The following is a 25,046-nucleotide window of genomic DNA, read 5'->3' on the forward strand; positions in this document are numbered from 1 at the left end:
GAAAACAGAATTAACCCCTTACCTCCCTGCAACAGATGAAATATTGGTAAAAAAAGCAAGAAGTTACCCTCAAATGATCAGTATTAGGTGGATATACACTAGGCATTGTCATTGCACTAAGAACTGTTGTTCTAGCATGATAAAAACACAAGCAGGTGAGTGAAATAAATAGACAAGTTTCAGAAAACACGGATGAGGTAACAGTAATTTGATGGGATCTCTGCTCTGGCATACATCTGGATGGGAGTCAGCCCTAAGAAATATTCCAGGATAAGGTAATTCCTGATCTCCTGAAGGTGTAGACCAGGTGTGAACACTAAGCTTCTCATCAGAAAAATAAGTCAAAAGTCAATAAAGAGAAAGGAAAGTTCTGACAGGCTAGGAAAGTTAATATTGAAATTGGAATGATCTTTGTTTTTAAAGTAATTATTTTGCCATCATAATATCTAGAAGTATAAATCATGAAACTGCAAAACTGAGTCCGCTTTTACTTATTTTTAATGAGAAAGATCTCATGAAATGGGCAGATTTGCATTGGAGAATTGTCCCTTGAAAACTTTTGAAACAATGAGCTTTGTTTAAAATCTGTGAAAATTTGAAGGGAGGAGGGAGCTATAAATTTTAATTTTTAATTGACCATTTTGAAAAAAAATATACTTCTATTTATCTCATATATATTGGGAGATAGATATATGAGATTAACAGGGAAATAAAGATTATGTAAACTCAATAGCTCAAAGAATGTAATTTTTCTTTTCAAGTATATTCTGAAATAGATGATACAAGAGAGAAGATAGTACCTTCAGATTTAGACAGACTACTGTCTAGAAGACTACAGCTTCTCTTTAAAGCTGTTAATGCTTTAGTAAATTGAGTGCCAAAAAATGGAACAACATGGAAGACAACCAGCCTTCAAAAGATAAATAAACCTGCTGCTAATTCAGGAAAGTGAATGGGAGTTAATGGAATTATGGCAAAGGATTTATGTCCCTGGTATGAACACAGCATGATCTTAAGATGTGTGAATAAAAGCAAATCCCAGGATATCAGGGGTGAAAATGATTAATCCTTCAGCTTCTCTTCTAAAGAATTTTAAAATTCTACTTGCTTTTGTGGTGTCTCAGGTAAATCACTCAAGAGGAAAGAACAACTGATATTCAGTCTTCTAAAAGATGGTAAGGAACAGTAAAGAACATTTATTTTGAACTATGATCTCTCTATTGGCTCTGTAGTGCTCGTTCGGAGATGTTCCCTTTTTAATCTCTAAAAAGATGATATCAGCGGGACAGACTCCAGAGAGCCTGTCAGTTTCCAATCTTTTAGTCCACAACAGCTACTGTAGGGGCACTCAGTTTGATGTACAGGCATTGGTGCAAAATAACAGAAGGAAACACAAATGCCTCAGTGTTTTCTTTTGGACTGTGTAGGAAGCCTGCCCAATAATCTACAGCGTACAAGCCACAACTCTGTGTTCTACTCTAATTAAAGAACACAGCAAAATCAGGTAGCTGGAAAGAGGAATGAGACTGAAACACATGTTAATGTTCATCAAGGGCAAGTCTATTTTTACAATTTCTTGGCAGCTTTCTTTTTCCTTCTCTTTTTTTTTTTTTTTTTTTAATTAGACATGTATCATGAAGAATAATGCTTGTAAAGTTCCATGGTGTCAGAAAAGCCGAAGTGAAAAATGACAAAGAGAGAAACATATTGTTAGGCTGTGTAAACAGTCAATATTCTCAGAACATGGCTTCTGAAGAAGTAAAGTCAAGGAAGAGATAGTATTTTGAACTATCTGTATATGTGATCTGTAGACTTTAGGAGCAATGGAACAGAGAAGCAAGAGAAGCAATGAAGACAGGACCTAATTTTTGTAAAAACTCTTTATTATTCAAGTTAAAAAAAAAATAATTCTAAAGAGACCTGAGTATTTAGAAGAATGGTAATTTAAGTAACAGATATGTTTGATAATAACACGTACTCTACCAATAAGAACCCAACAAAAAATTAGTACTCTTACTGCATTCTAAAGTATTATTTTATACCTACCCTAACTATATTTTTTCTTTTTGAATTTTTCATGTTATTCTGTGATCCTGACATTATAAATTCCTGAAGTCAAACATGGGCACTTGTTTCTTGATGTTTTTATCCACCTAGAATCACAAGCTATCATTTCAAATGACCAACAACCTGTATTTTTCAATCTAATCCATAAAGTCAGAATCCCGTGTCTGTATAAGTGACTCAGTAAAGAGATCAGCATTTCATTTTGTAGAAGATGCTGACTGTATTGATTCAATTGATTTATCTGTCCCTGTGCAATGAAAGTAATAAGAACATCCTGCTCTCTTATTGTAGTTATTCAAGTTTTAATTTTGAGAGTGAAGAGTAATGAGATAGCTCAATTCTATGTACTACTTAACACACTCTGGAAACTGCATGCAATCTACAGGGGCGAGGGGCAGATACAGAATCACAACAAGAGAGAAAAAAAAATAGAAGGATTTATATTATTATTGCGGTTTCTTGTCATCTGAATTTTAGAGGTCATTTTGGGGTTCTGATTACTCACAACTTCAATATCCCAATCACGTATATGCTTCATATTTTCATATATTCTTGCATTTGTATTTTACAGTATGTTTGAACTATGTTAATTTGTAAAGACATAGGCTGTTCATTTCATCTAGTGTATTTGGAATAAGTCAATTTTAATTTGTATAAGCTAGATCTTTGATAATGAGATTCTCTTCTACATGTTTTTTGGTTTCCCTATGGTCCTGTAGTGCCTGACAAGGATATTTTTTGCAATTCCGACTTAATTAAATATTCCCTGAAGAGTTGCTATATATAGCAAAGTCATTTAAGCAATTGTCAGCCATTTAAAATCAATACTTTTAGAAGGCATCATTTCCACCACTCTCATCAGAATCTTGAGGGAAGGCTTTGATTTAGTATGGATTATAATGTGGGATGGAAAACTAAACTTCATGGTTCTTTGCACAATCTCCAAAACTGTCATTTATAAAATATATCTGAAGGTTACCAGTATCAATAAATATGTGCATAAGGAGAGTTTACCTTACTACCACTATATTTATATTCTGCCTCACATACTTATAGGATAGGAACTATCATATCTGCTTGAGGATCATACTGTACCTACTGAAAATGTTTTGCTGTGGTTTAACCCCAGCCAGTAACCAAGCACCACACAGCCACTGATTCACCCCTTCCCCCCACAGTGGGATGGGGAGGAGAATGGAAAAAAACTTGTGGGTTGAGATAAAGACAATTTAATAGGATAACGAAGCATAATAATAATAATAATAATAATAACAGTAATAACAATAATAATAGTAATGAAATAATAATAAACCTAGTGATGCACAAATGCAATTGCTCATTGCATGCAGGAAAAAAAACACATCACCAGCTATACCCGGAGCACGACGTTCTATGGCAGGGAATATCCCTGTGGCCAGCCTGGGTCAGCTGTCCTGGCTGTGCTCTCCCAGCTTCTGGTGCACCTGGCAGGGCGTGAGAAGCTGAAAAGTCCTTGACTTGGTGTAGGCACTACAGCTACCTAGCAACAACTAAAAACATCAGCGTGTTCTCAACATTATTCTCATATTAACTCCAAACCACAGCACTATGCCAGCTACTAGGAAGAAAACTAACTCTATCTCAGTCAAACCCAGGACATGTTCTTAAGTGAAAATTGTCGCATTTTTTTTTTCACTGAAAATACAATATTTGAGGGGCAAAGATCAGGTAGAGAAGAATGAGTATGAAGCACCAGTCTTGCGTACGAGAGTAAGAATCTAAAAGTGAAGAATCCCAAAAGTTCTGAAAATTAATTAATAAAATGTCATAGCACTAATCCATTTTCTTAGTAAAATATGTTGTAGTTAATCTTAAGGAGTAGTCCCAACTGATGACTAGTCTTTGCTTTTTCTTTATTTCCAGTGAATGATGTTGTCCTTTTGCCTTGTTTCTCTCTATCTCCCCACCCATTTTAAAATGTCAACTTGCTTATAATGATATATTTTCTTTTCAAAAAATAGCCAAAAATAGTTTGCAACTCTAAAATGCAGAATACTGCATACATTTCTCTTTAGTATATAAACACAAACAATATTCTTAAAAATCAATGGAACATAAAACCTAACACACACATATAAAAGACATTTGTTAACATAAAATAAATTGTGGTCATATTTTTATATTCTATTTTAATCTAATATCAGACTTTGACATTTTTCCATTGTTAACTTTTTCCCTTGTTTCAAATTAGTAGTCCTCCTAGTTTAGTTTTGGTAACAGTTTGTAGTTTTCAGAATCATCAAGCTAGAAGGACCACTAAAAGTAAAGGAAATTCCGAAGAAGACAAAAAAACCTTTTTGAGATTGAGATCTAGAAAAACTTCCCTATCAGGCAATTGTCTCCTTCCTTCCTAATACACCCATGTTGGAGAGCTGGCATATTCCCTGATGCATAACAGTTTGTACTCCTTCCCAAACTTTTGGGTTGGATTTTGCTGAACCTTTGATACAGTATTGCCTGACAATGATGACTTACTGAGATTAGTTGCTTAAAAAACAGATATTATTTTTCTATCATCTGCTTCAAATTTCTTACCTTCCGCTGTGATTGAACAACTTCAAGTTCTTGTATTTATGAAACATTGTGAAAATGGTACACCATCTTTTTCATCTACACTGTTCACTAAACTGTATACCAATGCCTGTTTTCTCTTGTTTACCTGGTACTATAGCCTTTCCAGGATCACTGCAATCTTTAGCTATCCATTCAAACATAAGATCCCAACATCGCAGTCACTGGAGTTTTGTATTTATTCTCCTTATTTAGAGCAGGCAAAAAATGTAAGTGAATTCAGACATTAACTAAAAAGGGGCAGAAAACAATCAATATATGTATCCATGGTGCTGTATGAACAGATATAACAGTCGCAGCTGTCAGAGGAAAACTTTAACTCATTATCTTCCTGTCAAGAAGTTAAATAAACCTTAGTATCAGCTGCTTGATTTTGAACAAGACACATTCAGCTCAAGTGAGAAGGAAATGAAAGAGAAACATTATTAGCAAGATTTCCCCAAACAGAGTCTTCAAATTGCATCAAGCAGCACTACTCATTCTAACAAAACGAGTATGAGGGTTGGGACAATACCCAAAGCCCTGAGAACCATTGCATGTCATGGTACTACAAAAGCAATGAATGAAAGCTTTTTGTCAGCTTCTTGTATTCCTCTCTATGAAATGTTGCTACCTTTACTCCTGTGCTATGGGCATAGAGTGGTGGCTGAACCAGTGGGTGAGAAAGAAGCAAGGACTTGCAAAGGACACCAGTCAGATGAGATACTATTGAACCTTATGTATCTGAATGTGCAATGTATCCTGTATATCAAGTGCTGAATGAAAGACGTGAGATGGTGGCATAATAGAGAATAAGGTCTAGGATGGCAGAGAGCTCTCAATGTAAGGAAACTACTCCTGAATGCATGGAAAAGCCATCAAGATTAATGCTGTTACTGTTGGTATTTACATCATTACACGGTGGTGATGGGAGCAGACAGCAGGCAAATATGTGGTCAGTACCAGATTTGGTCCTGTTTAATATCTTCATTAATGATCTGGATGATGATGGAGAGTGTGCACTCACCAGATTTGCAGATGACACCAAACTGGCAAGAGTAGCTGGTACGCCAGTGGGTCCTGCTGACATTCAAAGTAACCTCGACAGGCTGGACAAATGGGCTGACAGGAATCTCCGAAAGTTCAACAAGGAGAAGTACAAAGTCCTGCAGCTGGGGAGGAACAACCTCATGCACCAGAAAATGCTGGGGGGCAGCTGGCTAGAAAGCAGAAAACTGGCAGAAAAGGCCCTGGAGCTCCTGGTGGACACCAAGTTGAACATGAGCCAGCAATGAGCCCTTGCTGCAAATAAGGCTAATGGTATCCTGGGGTCCATTAGGGGGAGTGTTGCTAGCAGACTGAGTGAGGTGATCCTTCCTCAGCACTGGTGAGGCCACACCTGGAGTACCGTGTCCAGTTCTGGGCTTCCCAGTACAAAAAAGATGTGGATGTACTAGAAAAGTCCAGGAAATGGCCACTATGATGATTAAGGGACTGGAGTACACCTACATAGGAGGAAAGGTTGAGAGAGCTGGAACTGTTTAGCCTGGACAAGAGAAGGCTCAGGCGATATATTGTTAATGCATAAAGTACAAAGGGTATAAAGAAGACAGAGCCGGGCCCTTTTCAGTGTGCCCAGTGACAGGACTGGAGGCAATGGGCACAAACTGAACCATAGGAGGTTCCTTCTGAACATCAGGAAACACTTTTATGCTGTGAGGGTGACTGAGCACTGGCACAAGTTGCCCAGAGAGGTTGTTGAGGCTCCTCCTTTGAAATATTCAAATGCCATTTGGACATGGTCCTGGGCAATCAGCTCTTGGTGGCCTTCCTTGAACAAGGAGGTCTCTTCTAACCTCTATAATTTTATGATTCTATGGTTCTAGGCATGTTAATATGTTGAAATAGAAAACAATGATAAAACATGAGCATGGCTGGTTTGTGTATAACTAATGGTTCCCCGATCCTGAAGTTACAAAACATTTCTCTCATCATAAAATATTAAAAAAACCCCAAACCCACCACATAATGTTATTCATTTTGCTAATGAAGACATTGAATACAGTATCAAGAGAGAAAAGATTTGTACTTACAGCCTTTAAAATTACATACATCAGAGGAGAGTGCAAAATCTATATGTGATCCTCAGGATATATCTGCCTATACATCACACAGCTAATTCCCTTAGAAAGCATATGCTCATTTTCTTGCTTTTCTCGTACCTGAAGACATTTAATACAAACACCAGAGGTATAAAATTTGTTAAAAGTTGTTGTTTTGGTTTTTTTTCCTTTCTCAGCATTCACCTGTGCTACTGTGTAAAATCAAATATATTATTATATTAATAGGATAAAAATAAATGTATGTGACCATTTTTCTCCTGTTCTTGCCTCAGAGACATATGACAGAATAGAAGTTATACTTAAAAACCAAACTCCTCCTCCTCTTGAAAAACTGTTCAACCTTACTAATCATGACAGCATTTCTGTTCATACAGTCATTTTGCTTTTCATGTAAGCTTATGCATCAGAACTAAGAAGAAAGTGAAATATCATATAGGAAATTTCACTAACATTTTATTTTCTCTTTCTGTCTTGATTGGTTAGATAAATGAAGTTTTGAACTGACTTTTTTAATCCTTTAGTGTTCTAGAATTAAAAGCTTATTTCATGCTAATTTTATAACAAAACTTTTACACAGTAAGATTCTTTGCAGAGTAAGTAAAATTTCAGTTCCTTTCCATACCTTTAGTTTTTTAATTAACAGAAGAAGAAAATCCCAGATGATAATTTCTTTAACGTGATGCTCAAAAGCAGATACTGTTCTTCACCAAGTATAAGTGCCTCATTTCAGACATAAAATAATAATCAGAAAAAAATAAATAATTTAGAGCTCTTTTCCAGAAATGTATGCAAGGTATATCTTATTTACTTAACACTTTTGTGTTTTTATTTTCTCTGAGAAAATATTATTGGTTTCCATTGTTACCCAGCTCATGATGTCCCCAGACATGGGTACTGTATTTTACTTTCCTTCTGCAGTGCTTCAAGAAGAAAGAAAGTTTGCTTCATCATTCTTCACCTCTTGCAGCTCCTGACTACATTCTGTCCTTCTCCATCCACTTTCCTCATGACTGTTTTCTTAATCTCTGAGTTTTATTAAAGCTTCTCATGTTCTCCAATGTCCTTAGTTTTTGTTTTCTACATTCTCATGTCTTCTTTGGTTTCCTTTTTTGCACTCCATAGCTCTGTAAAAAAGTTACCGTTATCTTCAATTTATGACTGCCTTACATATTTCAATTACTATGCCTATTTAGTTCATATTATTTTCTCTTTTTTACAGGAGCACTGCAACAACTTCTGCTGTTGTAAATGTAAAGTTATGCCAAATGCGAAATGGAAGTGAAGTGCTTTGTCGATTTAACTTGGACAATGCAAATACCCATGTACATGCATTTGATATTGTCTAGGGAAGTTCTCTGTCAGTTAATGTTGTTTTTCCATGGTAATCTCTATTTCATAGTTACATGTTTTGGTATATTCCTCATACGACAAAATTCATATACATAATTACCTGATCACAGGGTGGAAAACTAGGGGTGGCCTAGTTTCCATCTAAAAATAAAGTGAAAAAAAGTGAATATTTTTACTAGAAAAGGCCTCATTTTCTTATGTTTCTGCTATAGACTATTTGGCTTAGCTTAGCTGTGGAAGTTGTTATTTTAATAAGTAAAAGTTGCAAAACTTAAAGTGTGAGTCATCAATTGAAACATAAACCAACACAACTAGCATATTATTCATGATATAGCATATTATTCATGATAAAGTGACAAGCAAAAGTTCTATCAATGCTAGCATTAGGATATCAAACCAGAGCAATGTACAGCCTTATATGATAATGTCTTTGAACTATGCATGTTGTGGAATATATCTGAGGATACACAATAAACCAGAAAAAGTCAGGTACATTATACTCATGCTTGTTCTGCTGATCTAGAAGAAGAGAGCATGAGTAACTTTATAAACCATATTACAGCTGTTAAATTTTTGGTGAAAAAGGTCTTATTCTGTAATCCGATTAATAAAATATTGATTTTAATCCTGCAGAATATCCATGAAACTATAGGGAGAAAAAAAAGAGAGAAATTAATTTTAAAAAAGTCATATGAATAACAATTTTAGCAAATCACATAAAAAAATGCTTGAATATATCACTGAAGACTAAGGAAAAAATGACCAATAGACAAAATAATCTTTTATATAGTACTATAGTACAGTAATGTCATTAGTTTCCTGTCCCGTCCCACTCAGGGGGTGAGGGCGAGGTTAACTTTTTAATTCTCTGCGCAGTAATCCGAAATAACGACAATTACTTCAGAGGTTCAAACCAATCATAAATTTACTTTAAACGCAGTGGAACTACACAAGATAGAGGCTTGGCAAAAGTCATAACAATGCTCAAAACTTAGCAGAACTATGAAGGGTAAGTGTTTAGCAAAACGTGTGACAATATTATCCTAATGTGCCAAAAATTAAGTTAGAGAAAAAGAGAATGATAGAGAGGAAAAGAAAGAGAGAAAGAAAAGAGAGAGAAAAGATATCACCACCCTTGGATCCAGTGATGTTCTCTGCTCGTAGTTGTAGTCTTCAGGTGGTGGGTGCGTGCCGAAAACTTGTGTTCCCACTTTTTATAACCCAGTGTGCCCGCCCCATAGGCGGGGGTCTGTCATCACTGAGCAGGCACAGCATGTGCTCAGGAATGTTCAGAAATGTTCTAGAAATGAGTTGGTGAGTTGTGGGGGTCCTGGGGACTCACTGCTCCCCCCACTTCAGGGCTGACCAAGTGAGTGGTGATCTGTCACAGGCACATGGCGCACAGGGCACAGATGGTCTTTGCTTACGTGTTTCAGGAATAGAGGAGCGGTCTCACAAGACGTTATCCTGCCTCCACAGGCTCCGTTCTTGGTCAACACTCCGTGGTCATCATCAGCCCATCCCTGCCCATGTCAAGACGGGTGTTTGTGACATTCACTTGTTATCAGAGCCTCACATTTCCCTATCCTCTATGTTGCAAATGGGGAAAAAAAAAATCCAAATTATATAAGAAATCACACAGACTGTAGGTTTTCCTCAGAGGGAGGAATGAATATATTCAAAATATGAATACACTTTGAAACATCATGACAGTGAAACATAAATGTGTCTATTGAGATTACAACTTGAGCTCTTTTGATGAACTACCCTTGTATTTAGTGCAAGGGAGAATATGAAATGAGGAAAAAGAGGGCTAGAACTTCTATGTAATCACAGTTCTTTGTGGTAAAAATGGAGAATGACATTCCTGATCAAAGGGTGCAAAGAAACAAACCCAAAAAGGGTACTGAATCTTAAGAAAATACACAGGCATTGACAGATGCTAGAAGAACATAAAGCTGCCCAACTCCTACAGACAGGCAATGGAGAGAGACAGCAGTAAAAATGTGATCTTGCAGCATATTTCAGGCTGAAAAGGCTGCCTGTAAAATGCTGAATATCCAGCAAGAAAAGAATAAAAATATTCATGATGAAACTTAAAATTCTGTAGTAGACATCACAGAAAGTGAATACTTAATACAAACCTCAGATTCATGATACTTTATTTTCATATGAAGAATTTTACTTATCAAAGTGAAAGAAGTTCAAGAACATGTAGAATAAAAATATTGGCTCCACAAAGAATGAGAAATGCAATTCAAAAGTGGAGGTACATCTTTTTGTAATTTGCTTTGTCAGATTTGATAAAAAAATATTTCAGTCTTTAATGAGATTTTCAATTTGTTCTTCAACCACTTCTGTAAGGAAATATAAATAAATAAAAACCAGAAACCACTATAGCCCAAAGACTGTTCACTGCAAAGTACTTAGCATATGCAGTGCTGTGTGGAGCTCTTGCAACATCCACAGAACACTGGCTGTGGAGAAGGCAATAATCAAAATGTAAGCATTCTTTTCCTCATTGCAAGTATTTAGGTTTCATTAACTGTAAATGTTCTAAGAAATATATTTTAGCAAAAAATAAATTATGATTTTTTGAGAGTCATGTCATATCCTTAGCATATCATTGTATTCCTAAACCTCCAGCTTATATATTGCAAAATTTTTTATCTATGGTCATTAAAAAGTTTCAAATACAGCCTCAAGTCTTTCTTGACTCTAGTGGATCAAAATTTTCTGATCTTGAGGTAGGAACTAAGATAAAATTAGAAAAATAGTGTAGAGATCTTAATTATCAGCTGCTTAGATCCTCAAAACTCTAGCCATTCTTACACCTGAAATGATAGGAGTTCTGCCACTTCTGAAACTTTCCTTTTTTTCAGTGGGGAGGAAGATATAGCATCTTAGCAAGTAAATAATTTCAGCATTGCAGCTAGTGCTAAAACATTATCCCAATTTCACTGTATTCCCTTAAATAATAGTCTGAATATGTTAGCTGTAATATAGATATTAGATACTAGACCTCATTCATGAATGGTTTAACCAGGCTAGGGTAGGTCTGTGATGGGTTTCTCTTAGTCTCCTCTGATGAAGGTCTTTCACTTCATATGGACTGTTTCGATACACAGAGAACATGAAGAAGTGATCAATTCTTTCGAATAGAATAGAATAGAATAGAATAGAATAGAATAGAATAGATTCAGCTGGAAGGGACCTATAACGATCATTTGACCAATGACCAATTCAGGGCTGACCAAAAGTTAAGGCATATTGTTAAGGGCATTGTCCAAATGCCTCTGAAACACTGACAAGGTTGGGGCATCAACCACCTCTCTAGGAAGCCTGTTCCAGTGTTTGACCACCCTCTCAATAAAGAAATGCTTCCTAATGTCCAGTCTGAACCTCCTCTGGTGCAGCTTTGAACCATTCCTGCATATCCTGTCACTGGGTACCAGGAAGAAGAGCTCAGCACCTCCCTCTCCACTTCCCCTCCTCATGAAGCTGTAGAGAGCAATGACGTCTCCTCTCAGTCTCTTTTTCTCCCAACTAGATAAACCCAGAGTCCTTAGACACTCCTCATATGACAATTACAACATGAGGCATATGGTTAGCACATTTGTTTTTAAAAATGTGGATTTTAGCCCTTCTCAGTGAGTAATTACATTAACACAAATTTGATCAGGATTTTAAAGGGAAGGGAGGCAGTAGTCTCATTCTTCCTGATCTTTTATTCAGGGTAGGTATGTTTGGAGCTCTATGGGAAACCTCTAACTGGAAAATATCATGACCTAGATCTGGAAGCAGTTTAAGCCTCCCATAATTTTTATATAGAAATATGTGATGCTCAACTCAACTTCCCCATTGTGGCATCTCCAAGCTGAGCATGACAATATGACTAAAGAATTAATCACTTGTTCATGTTCTCTGTGTACTTAAAGAATCCATATGAAGTGAAAGAACTTCATCAGGAGAGACTAAGAGAAACCATCACAGACCTATCATAACCCAGTGATTAGACCATTCATGAATAATCTCTAATATCTAATATCTATATTACAGCTAATGTATTCAGAGGCAGTATTTCTTTTAATGAATGTTAATTATCTGATGACCAGGTTCTTATGTGAAGTTGATGTTTGGACCCCTTGAATGATCAGCAAAGAGAAGGAGACACACCAGAGTGGAATGAATCAGTTTTGGAACAGGGCTACCACTATTTCCAGGAAAAGCTTAGACAATTAAAATCTAATAGAAATTAAACAGAACATATGACTCAGGCTTAGAGTTACATGTTTAGGCTACAGCTTACTGGAGTTTTTTATATTTTTACTACCACTTCAATGTTTGCATCAGGCATCCTAAGTAACAATTAGGTACATATGCTCCTTAGTCAGTTTAGCCTTTTGGTTTTAATTAATACACAGATCCTTCAAATTCCATATGCAGAAATATTCTATGGGGTGTTCATACATGACTTCTACCTGTAGCAAACAGTGCTCTTGCTGACTAAACTCCCAAGGGTCCTTCAGACATGCATGATTCCAAGCACCTCTGTAGTACATTGTGTTCAAAACTGGTTTCTATAATCTCTTAGAACCACTTTGCAAAGGCTGTCCTTCACCCTCTTTACACAGGTACTTCCAATATTTCTCAAAGTGTTGTAGCTATAAAAGTGTGTGCTTCAGAATGCTCAGTCTAAGCCAGCATATACCTCTGAGCAGTCATGCATGATTAATGCAGGTTTAGAGTCACTTGTTCTCTTCATCCTCAGCGTGGAGATTCCACGATGGGGAAGTTGAGTTGACCACCACATATTTCTATATAAACATTATATGATGCTTAAAACCCTGATTGTCAGTTAGTTAGAAATCTACCTGCGAACCAACATGCAAAAGCTTGAAAGTTAATGGAACAGAAAATGGAACTGCAAGAGGCCAATGCAGAAAATGCCTATATTTAACATTCTGTTCTCATCCTCTCCAGTACCACAGGATTTTACCTCTGATTTTGAATTACAAACCTCAAACGTAAAATTGCACAATATCAATTGAACTACAAAGGAACAACCCTTTAAAACACATTATATATTCATTCCCATGTAATTTTTCATAACACATTCAATCAATTGCTTTGTTTAGTTTACATTTTTCATACTATGCAAGTGGGGATTAATAAACACAGACACAAAAGAAATATATTAAATTTCATTATGCTATACTTCGTTTCAAAACAGCAACATTATGGCATATAGGCTAAGCTGAATGTGTACTGGAAAGTATTAAACGGTCTATTTTTCTTAACATTGCGTGAGGAGTGAGTAAGGCAACATTGACTACCTCAACTATCTAAATCAATGCTGACTGATTAAAAATCCACTTAGAACTACCACCAATAAAGCCAGATACCATCCAGGAAAAAAAAAAAATCTTTAAAGGAGAGCACTATTCTTCTCTCTCTTTGGCTGTCATTTTAAATCGATTAGTCTTCAGGGCAGGAAATGTATGAAAATTTATTTGAGGAGCTACTACAAGCTAAACTGTTAGAAAAGGAAGCCTACCAAGGAAAAAGCTCAAAGAAAAAAAAGACAAAATAAAATCAGAAGATTAATCAATTAGTGCGAGACACAGACAAGTGTACACTGAAGTGATAAGTGAATCTCCATTTTAAGTGTGATCAGCTCCCAGTTATAAAACTTGAGGTTTTTAAATGGACTTCTCACTTTTCCAAGAGTGTTTATCGAATTCTCTTCCCTAATGGTTCTCTAAACTGTAACTTTAAAAATGTATGTTACTGAGGACCATACCAAGAACTACCCATTTTAAAAGGAAACTACAGAAGTGTTTCTCGTACCTAAGAGACTACAGAACAAACAGAAAGAAATATGATATTGTAAAGAACATACTAAATATTGCACTTCTTAGTCTTGTATCCATATTATATATACAGTATGTAAAACATGATAGGAGGCAGATTCTGAAGTAAGCTTAACAAATGAATTGTTATCTTAGCAAAATAAAGTTCTTCAGGCTGCTGACTAGCTAGCTACTTTACATCACATCAAAAGGGAAATGAGAGAAAATTATAGATCTGCCCCACAGAGGTAGCCCCTGGTACAGACAGAGAACATGATAAAAAGTCGTCACTACAGAGATTGTCTCATTTGAAAAGGTTCACTCAAAAAGCAGCAGGCTGTCATTCAGACAAGATCTTTGCCATTGTAGGTTGCATTTCTGTACATTTACATTACAGGTGTTTGGATTTAAGCATTAGTTTCATTAGTGACTTCTTACATATGGCAGCTTTCCTGACAGCAACCTTGCAAGGAGAGTAGGTTAAGTTTCAATGGGTAATTACTTAATTTCTGGAGTGAGGAACAGCATAAATGGGTGAAAATTGGCCAAAGGGGAATTCCAGGGCTGTCAGAGAGGATATCTTCAGCTCTTACATAGCACCTTGGGGGGAGTAACAGTAGCAGCATATTGAGTTTCATCAAAAAGCATGTGACCAGCAGGTCAAAAGAGGGTGATTATTTTCTTTCACACAGCACTTGCAAGGCTGTATCTGGAGTATTGGATCCAGTTTTCAGGCACACTGTGCAAGACAGGTGTTGACAAACTGGACAAAGTTCAGTGGAGAGCCACCATCTGGTAAAGGGGCTGGAGCACCTACCATGAAAAGAGGCTGAAGGAACTGATCCACCTTTGAAATTAAACCTGCCTTGAGCAGGAGGTCAGATCGGATGATTTTTGGAGGCTTCTTCCAGGCTGAATTTTACTGTGATCCTATGATTTGCAGAATCAAATTAATCTTAGAGCTTTGTAGGCCCTGCAGAAAAAGCAAAGAGTGCTTTGGACACAATATATGCAGGTGAACCCATTCCATAACCTGTCTATAGGGTGATTCTCCCTTTTTGTAGGCAAGCATTACCAGTATAGGGAGACTGCACGTACTGCATTTTGTGTGGTTCATGCCTATGAAACAGTTCTTGTACAAATTCAGTTAGGCATACCAAAGCAGACTCAGTTCTCCTATGATTCCCACCACTGACAAGCGCTCATATATTTCTCATCTGGCTTTCTTTGTGACCCTTATTTTCTTTGTGTCACTCATTTTCTTATCCAGCTTAGCCATGCTGGCAACTTTGACAGTCTGAGTGCACACAGTCCAAAGCTAACAAGTGAAGCTTATCAGAAGATACCCTTTTTTTGTGCCTCTGATCACAGAACTTGAACTTTGGTCCCTTTATCTTTTATCAAAACAAACTTTCAAATCCTTTGAAGTACAGCAGCCTCAAGAGTGCTGGTATCAGCTTTTCTCAATCATACATGGATACAGCCATTTTCTCACTGCTGCTTTGTGCGTGGTGTGGCAAAGCACTGCTTGAATGAGACAGATGATAGCAAAATGTTACAGTACCCTTTTACAGCAAAACCATAGAAAGGGAAGAGTCTGCTGAGACTCTTGCACTTGAAAGAATGTCCTTGAATGATTTAAGAATAGTTTGACTGATATTATGGATATAGTACAATTCAAAGATGAATTGAAGTAGGAAACTTAATGTAAGCTGTATCAGAACTGTGAAAAGAATTTTTGACTGAAATGTGTTGTTTCATTGGAAGTGTACTTGGTGTTTAAAATTGCATATACAGCATAATATTTTCTTTTATTTAGTGTCTCATCTTTCAGGATGTGTTGTCAGGCAATAGCTGTAATTCCAAGGTGAGGGAGGACTGCTCACTATTTTTCACAGTGTTCAGCATCTTAAAGAATTGACCAGCACACTACTTCTGGAAATGTTCTCTCTTTTGATGAAGCGGAAAAAAATATAATCATGCATGTAGAAGATGAAGTTGCACCAATCATGTCTGCTAATATTTAGTACACAAAAAAAAAAAAAAAATCAAAGAAGCAGCATTTTATGGACACCTAAAGTAGGATGTATCAATTAAAAATCCAGATGACACAGGCTGATAAAAGTACTGAGGGAAAAAAAAACCCAAAACACACTGACTGGCAATCTATGACATACCAAGTGAACAGCAGGAGGAGGGGGAAACAGTACATGCTTTTTAGAGGAAATTTACTGTGCAGAGGTAGGTCTTCCAGCTGAGTAGGAGTGGAAGCATAAATGTCAGAGATATTTGACGCAGAGAACATCATTTTGGCCTACTATCAAGTCTAGAAAATAATTGCGAAAAGAAAGTAAATGAAAACTAACAAATTAACAGAACACTTCTACACAATCTCAGATGCCCTAAGACAGTAAAATAATTGTTTAAGGAATGCTACCAGAAAATAGTTTCCTAGTTTGGAATCATATTTATTTGTTAAATTATTATTTCTGTGGATTTAGCTGTAGCGGAAATAACACTAACAGATGTGAGGGAATATTGTAAAATGTGTTGTAGAGGAAGTCTGAAAATACTATTCATAACAAATGACTCATAACAGGATGAAATGCAAGGCATTCTTCTGTGTAATCATTTAAATGAGGCAAATGAGTTTTCATCAAGATGAAAACATATATTCTTTTATTCCTTTTCCTGTTTAAAAATACTTTATGGTTTTTATTTACTTCTCATTTTTAAATTCTTTCTTTCTTTGTTGATGTGCAGCTTTTCACAGACACTAAATTAATTGTAAGTCACAAATATTTATAATTGTTTTTCTAATCACACACTTGGATTTTAACTGTGTGCTAAATTCAATTGGTCAAGATGCATAAGCCATCAATATTTGTGTCTACATAGATATATGGAAGAAAAATTTCACTAAAGAAATATAAGAGTATGCAGAAGATTTTCAGAACATATTAACAAATAAAAAATGAAACTTGCCCTTCTGCTTTGCACTATACTAAGACAATTATGCCACTGTTTAGCTTTATTAATCACTTATTAATCTGCTTCACCAGGGTATCATGAAGATGTTTCAATGAATATGAGGGACTATATGAATCCAATTTGTTGTTACAAAAATTCAAACCACATCCTAGAAGGATACATGAAGACATTTTTCTGTGCTTCGACAGCAGAACTGCAAAAATCTTAACCAGAAGGATCACTGTAGAATTTTTTACTACTGAGACATTTGTACAGGTTTTTCAGGGTTGACAAAAATGTGCACTACAAAGTGCTGTCCCTTGATTCCTGTCACAGAATGCTATGAGTCCAACTCTTGTCTGATTTTAAGAGACAGCATGGAATGATTCTGTGTCACTCTGCTTCTCAGGAACAGTTTCTTTTCTGGGTACTATTAGACCCAACAGTAGTAGAATTTAACTTCTGTATTACATTAGTAGAAATTTGAATGCCTCCAGTAAAATCCTGAAAAACTATTTTATCAGTTACAGCTCTTCGGAGCTGTTTTGGTTTGTTTGTTTGTTTTTTTGTTCCTGTCACTGCATTTAAATATTGATAGCTTCTGTTATAGTGAGAGTTATGTATAAATTATAGATACTGCATTTTGGAAACCTACTATTAGATTTTTATTTTAACAAAATATGAAGGAGGCCTTATTGCAGCCTTTCAATACTTAAAGGGGGCTTATAAGAAAGATGGGGGTCTGTAGTGATAGGATAAGAGATGATGGTTTAAAACTAAAAGAGGATAGATTCAGACTAGGTATAAGGTATTTTTTACAATAATGGGTGGTGATCAGTTTGCCTAGAGAGGTTGTAGATGCCCCATCCCTGGAAACATTCAAGGTCAGGTTGGATGGGGCTCTGAGCAACCTTATGTAATTGAAGATGTCCCTGCTCATTGCAGGGACCTTGGACTAGGTGACCTTTAAATGTCCCTTTCAACCCAAATCATTCTATGATTCTATGATTTAAGTTTCAAAAGGGTTAGTCTGCTGTATTAGTTGTTAAGGGAGACAAACATCATCCAGGGACAACCAATGATTCCAAGAGAATATAAATCTCGAGGTATGCAATCACTTCAAGGGAAACATCGAACCTTCTGCTTACCCAGTGTAGGCCAATTAAATCTTGTTTACATTGTAACTTTTGTAGCATTTAAGTGGTGCTGTTAATCAGGCTCAAAAAGAGAAGCTATGCTCCTCACTGAGCACAGTCTTTTCTGTACATTTGCAAGATAATTTTCTCTGTAGCACTATTTGCATCTATTTCAATTCAAGTTCTTTCCTTTATTCTTTTTGTCCTCATCTGTAAGCTCACTGAAGTAGTAGAGTATTTTGTACATCTCCAGCTCTATTCAATATATAATAAAAGTCAGAAAATGGACTTTATTTTATATCCATTTGCTGAAGTCCATAAATATTAAGTTTTGTTATAGGAATTTGTGGACATTTTTAAGATTAGAGACAAAAAAAGAGTATCTGCAGTCTGTCACAGATAACTCATATGTAATCAGGACTGAATACTGAATGAAATGAGTGAAATCAGTACACTGCCTATTGTCATTACCTGTAATATACTCTTCAAATGTCTTATCGCTTTCAGAAAGGAGGAAGAATGGCTTAAATGATTGATAATGCAATGCAGAAACTTACAATGCTAGATGACTATTTCGGATATCTCAAAGTGGTATATAAAATAGCTCCACAGTTGCCTGGAGATATCATACAAAGTCAGTGGTGACTGGTTTTGGGTTTTGTTTTTTGTTTTTTTCTTCCCCAGTTTATTAGTGTAATTACAGTTTGAAAAGACAGGAAAAAAATCTAGCGTTAACTTTCACCAGGTGCTGCCATTTACTAACAATAAATCAATGTGGACTGTATTCAGTTGTCTCAGCCTACCCCCATATACTTATATTCCAGAAAACACCCAGGCAGAACTGCTTTGCATCTCTGCTGACTTTAGGATCAGAGGTCAAGTCTGAAAGCTGAACCTTAAGGATTTCAAAGAAATCTGCTCCGAGGAACTTAACACCTTAATATTTAGGTGTCATTAATGAATTAGCATTTAAATGTGGGTCAATAGTTCATGTCACAGTCAGGCATGTGCACCATGGAGAACAGGGTTCGCTACCACCAGTCATGCTGTGTTGCTTGCATCCTTCATTGTCCATTTTAAGTAGTAAAGCATACTACAGCTCTTCATGCTGCCTCAAATATCACACGTTCTAATAAAAAATAGCATTAGAAAATGTATATCTGTTAATAGCTTAGGTATACGATTACCGAATCTGTGAGAAGCTTCTGAATAGATTAATCCCACACCAGATTAAGTGGTTGTCACATAAAGAGTGTGAGTCTGATGTGCGGCTGAGGGAGGTCCTGCCGTGGAGCCCCGAGGTTCAGAAAGGACCCCCTTGCTCTCTAAACTCTTTCTCAGAGAGGAGCCTAGGTGCGGCTAGGTCCAGTCTTAGTCCCAGACTTGGTCAATGGTTTATGTCTAAAGGATTACATATAGCCACATATCAGAGTTCATGTTTGCCTGTCAGAGCCCCCCAAAGGACTTTCACTGGGACAGTTTCACAAAGCTGAAACAGACAGGAAGTTTATGAAAGCGACAGATATAAAGAGTTCAGAATTGCCATTGATAAATGCACTTACTGCAGTAGCGCTAATTGATGATTATAATGCCAGCAAAATGTTATCCTGGGTATTCTTCACCAAAAAGGTGAAATCGCAATGCTTACCAAGAAGACGTCCCTGTCTCGTGTGGAGGAGAAGGAGCACAGCCTGTTGACTGCCTCTTCGGGGTCTGCAATTTCTTCTCTTCCTCCCGGGGGTAACTCCCTCAATACCCTTTATACCCAAACCTTAGCTGTCACCTCCCTGAGGTGACGTTTAACATAATTTGGGTGGAAAGTTGAGTACTATAGTCATATATGTTTAGCATGTACTCCTTTCAGCTCATTACCATATTTAGGGATGTCAACTTCAATGTTCATTTCATGGATAATGAAGCAAAAGGTCTCACTCATGGCACCGTGGCCTTCAAGATTCTGTGTAGAGACCATCTATCTATTTATTTCGCATTCTCTAGCCAAAACAGGGCCACCCTGCCGCCGTAAAACTCCCTCCTTTGGTTGCTTCTCATACCAACCTTGTGGATCTCCATCCAAAACATTTGTATAAGAGATAAGTGGACATGTCACAATGGAAACTGTCACAGTGGTATGTCTGTTCCAAAAGAATAACAACCTTTGATGACCAGTGGTTACTGGTCATTATAGGAATATAACCTCAGGTGCTGGGTAAAATCATATACAGGGATAGCAATGAAAACAGAAAATAAGCATTCAATGTATGTAGAACATACTTATGTAGCAAATTTCAAGTGTGGTGTAGACTTGAAGATCAGTGAAAAACAGCAAGGTGTAGAGCGTGACAGAAAAAAAATGATTCTGCAGTTTACAGGAAGAAGCCCCCACTTCATACTTCTCCCAGGAAACTGGAGTACGAATCTTAAGGAACTGCTAGAACTGATCCTAGAATGGTGATGTGTGTCAAAATTAATTTTTAATGTTGTACCTATTTGTAAATAATGTTGTTTTACTACTCATAAATGTATTCAACAGTCTATTTAACCAAAATGTACCATGAATACTTTTCAGATGTAAATTAATAAACTTGTGTTCTTCCAGTATGACCACTTAGGCATTTTCTACTATGACCAATTAGAAAACCCCACAGCATGAAACAAAGGGAGGGTTTATGATTTATACTAACACTTAAAGGAAATTAAAAGGAAATGGAGATATGCTGACGAAGAGGCTTGTTGAAGGCTACAGAGGAGGGCACTGCAAAGCCAAGAAAAAGGTCAGTATCTTCAGCACCTAAACAATTGTTTCATCCACTGTATCACCCAAATTCTATTATTTTTAAAATCAAAATATCAGGATCAAGATTAAATGAGAAATACTCAATAGAAAAATCATGATATGCACCAAAGTTCTTTGGTATTTACCAGAGTTTTAAATATCTTTTGTTCTAAAAAATCATTCAAAACAAACAGGAGATAGAATTTATTGCAGCTCCCATCTTACAGAATCAACATGCTGGCAAATCTGTTTTGTGTTTAATTAAATGATTGCACATTACAGCTAAAAATGAAAAGTAATTACAATTTGATTAACATTAAATTAATGGCCTGAGGGAATTCACCTTTGTTTAGACTATGGTATTATTAAGAGAAAAATTATTTTTGAAAAATGCTTGATTTAATGAACATAGAAAATGGGAAAATATTTCATGCAATTAGATAACCAAGGACAGAGTACTATTACATTGAACTGCAAAGTAAGTCTAGCGGGATATGCAGTGATATCAGTCCAGTGACATAAACCCACTGTTGCTAGGAGCTTTGATATCAGCCAGAAATATGCTGAGAAAATTAATTAGAGAAAAATCATTACTGAAGACATAATGTCACTGATCTTCATTACCCATCATCCAAAAAACCGCTCACTTAATTTGATAAATTTTGCTATTAATATGGAAACACAGATTCATGTTTGCATAATAATGATATATTTTACCAATTGCTGTCAGCATCCTTAAAAAATTAGTTACAACCTGGAAATGTTGCAAATTATGGAAATCACAATTACCTAAATAAAGCTAATTTGCAAAGAAGAGAAAATATGCAGGTTTTCCACCCTAGTTTGTTTCTTGTCAATGTGAATGTTACATAAATATTTATCTCATTAAGGTGTGCTTCTGGTTTATTTTATTTGCTTTTGTTGACACACTTGTGCTTATTTTATAATAACTCTGTCTCCTAGGTCTCTGTTGCTGTCTTAGAACAAGATTTTATAACTATTCAGTGTCAAAGTAATAAAGGGAATAAAATTTATTTCCTCTTTCTTCAGAAAACTTGACCCCTACTGACAGAGCAGACAGAGCAGAAGGAAAGTCACCACTAATAATTAGTGGGTCTGTATCACACTCAACCTGCTTCAGTTTAATAACCTAGATTGTGGGTGATAATTGTGTAGCCACACGATCTTTATGAAAGCCCATCACAGCAGTGGTCTCTGTACTGGAACAAGAACAAAGGTGCTAAAAACATGATTTCCAAAAGGGACCAGGAAAAATTATCATAAGTGGCACCACAATTTTCGTAAGACATGAAGCAAGGCATACTAGGAACAGTATACAGGATTTACTGTCGATTTTATTTTCTTTTAGGTACTTCATTCTACCTTTTGAACAAAATAATCATTGTTACCTCTCAAAGACTGTAATCTGTGCTACCATTGCATAACATCCTCAGTATAGGGTTATATCCAAGCTATTCTATGCTCTCTGCAAGAGCATAATATCATGTAACCCTAGAAAAAAACCCAAAAAATTAGAAGTCATCTAGCAGCGTCTCTGAAAGTCATCTAGTCCAAACTCCTACTCAGAACAAGGCTAACTGGAAAATTAGATTAGGTTGTTTAAGGTCTTGTCCAGCTGAGGTTTGAAAACCTCCAAGGATGGAAAGTCTGCAACAACTCTGAGAATCTGGTTCCAGGGCTTAACAACACTGATTAGGAAAATTTCCTTACATTCAGTGGGAATTTCCAACAGCTTGTGTCTGTTGCCCCTTGTACTTTCCCTGTGAACCTCTAAGATGAACCTAGCACCATCTTCTCCAAGCACCCCCCTCTTTAGGCCATGGAATACTGCAATTAGATCTGTCAGGAAGTAACAAGTGGAGGCAAGATCCAAGAGTGACACCAGGGGAGGCAGAGGCGCTTACATCACAGGGAAGTTCCCCGTCCCTGGTACCACTGTACACCAGGAAAGCAAGCAGAACAGGTCTGGTGATGGTAATCGAGTCCATAGAATCATAGAATGGTTTGGATTGGAAGGGACCTCAAAGATCATCTAGTTCCAACACCCCTGCTACAGGCAGGGACACCCTCCACTAGACCACGTTGCCCAAAGCCTCATCCAACCTGGCCTTGAACACTTCCAGGGATGGGGCATCCACAACCTCTCTGGGCAACCTGATCCAGTGCCTCACCACCCTCACAGTAAAGAATTTCTTTCTAACATCTAATCTAAATCTACCTTCTTTTAGTTTAAACCCATTACCCCTTGTCCTGTCACTACACTCCCTGATAAACAGTCCCTTTCCATCTTTCCTGTAGGCCCCTTTCAGGTACTGGAAGGCTGCTATGAGGTCTCCCCGGAGCCTTCTCTTCTCCAGGCTGAACACTCCCAACTCTCTCAGCCTGTCCTCATAGGAGAGGTGCTCCAGCCCTTTGATCAGCAAGAATCCAGATAGCCAAACAAGTCCATGGTGATAAATCAGGCCTGAAGTCAACCCAGGAAGTTCAGTTGGCAAGTCAGGATCAGAATAGGTCTGGAAGCAGTAGCCAGGATCAGACACTATCCAGCAATTGCCAGATGAGTCCATCATGATGAGGCAAGTCTGAGGTGAAACCTGAAAGTGAAATCTGTTACTATCAGTGACTGGATCAAGGAAGTACATGGCCAGGCATGTGCATATCTGTAAGGCTGCTGCAATATAGCTCTGACCAGGACCATACACAAAAGCCGCAGCTTAAAACCAGCTCCCACATGAAGGAAGGGGAACCTCTGATGAAGTTTCTTAGCAGAGGCATTTGGGGCAGCTAGTCCTCTGACACTTTTTCTAGTCTTCTTGAAGACTTCTAAGGCCAGCTGAGGCTTCACAAATAGCCTGCATTATCAGGCCTTTGAGCATGGGCAGCCAAATGCTGCCCCTTCACTAGTGTCGGTGATTATAGGAGGAAATGAATTTTACAGCCTTCCTTCTGAGAGTTTAAATGGCAAATATGGGTGGCACGCTGGAGTATGATGGTGAGGAGAAGTACAGAAGCAAAGCACAGCACCAGAAATTGCACCTTGTGTACTACTTAGTAATGTACTACTGTAGTTTGTGTTGTGATCTTTGTACATCCTCTGAACCATACTAAGAGGCTGACATAAAGTCTTTCCTTGGAGTAAGTCTACCTCAGGAAATAATGCCCATGACAAAGATGTCCAAAGCAGCAATGACTCGGACCACATGGTGCAGTTCAGGTCCACAAAGCTGGACCCATGATTTCCTGGGGTCCCAACTGGCAAGGTCTATACAGCATTTCACACCACCACATGAATTTACCAGCTCAGGTAAATACCCACTTGCTTGGGTATTTCTACACCTTGTTTCATTCCGCAGTGAAAACATATTTTGAGAGAAGCCTTTTTTTTTTCCCCCATGAGACTATAATGCAAACACAACAAGAAAAGGGAGCTGATATTATCCAAAATATAACTAGTCTACTTTGAGTTATACTTTTGACTGTATGTACAAAAAAAGTTATTATTTGCAAATACACTCATGACTTGATGATTTCCATGTGTTTTCTTTTTTCTTCTTATGATACCAGAATTGAGTGTGAGGCATGAGCCTACCTCATGTGGTCTTATCCCAGTGTAACTGTTGAGTTTAACACTACACTTGATATACAAATGTTTATGAAAACACATTAAGGTGCGCTCCCTGAAAAAGGTGAAATTTGACATCATTGAGAAAACAGGTGCTGATTATCTGAGTGTTAATTTTGTTTTTCATCCTTTACCCTTCTCCATACGGTTGGAGGTTCCAGTGTCACATCTGCCCATCTGGTACCTCTCTTGAGCTTATTTTCCTCCACAGGGTAGTAAGATTTAATGTTGCTAAGCTAAATGTTAGATCAGGAGGAGCATTCATCCCATTAGACAGAACTGGCATTTTCCAGAGATTTATATGTTTCATGTAAATGATGTATGTTGTAAAATATACTGAGGAGGTGAAGAATCTATGAACTATATCCAACTTATATACAATTTTGCCCTTCCTTGGCCAAAATCTAAGCATCATTGTCTTGTGAAAAAAAATACGCATACCCTTCCCAGTTAAAGAGCTCCAGGCAGGGAGTACACCTGAATGCTTTGACTGGCTTGTCATGTTAGGGGGTTTTTTTGTTTTGTTTTGTTTTTTTTTAA

The sequence above is a fragment of the Grus americana genome, chromosome 2 (assembly GCF_028858705.1).
Source record: "Grus americana isolate bGruAme1 chromosome 2, bGruAme1.mat, whole genome shotgun sequence".
Taxonomy (NCBI): Eukaryota; Metazoa; Chordata; class Aves; order Gruiformes; family Gruidae; genus Grus; species Grus americana.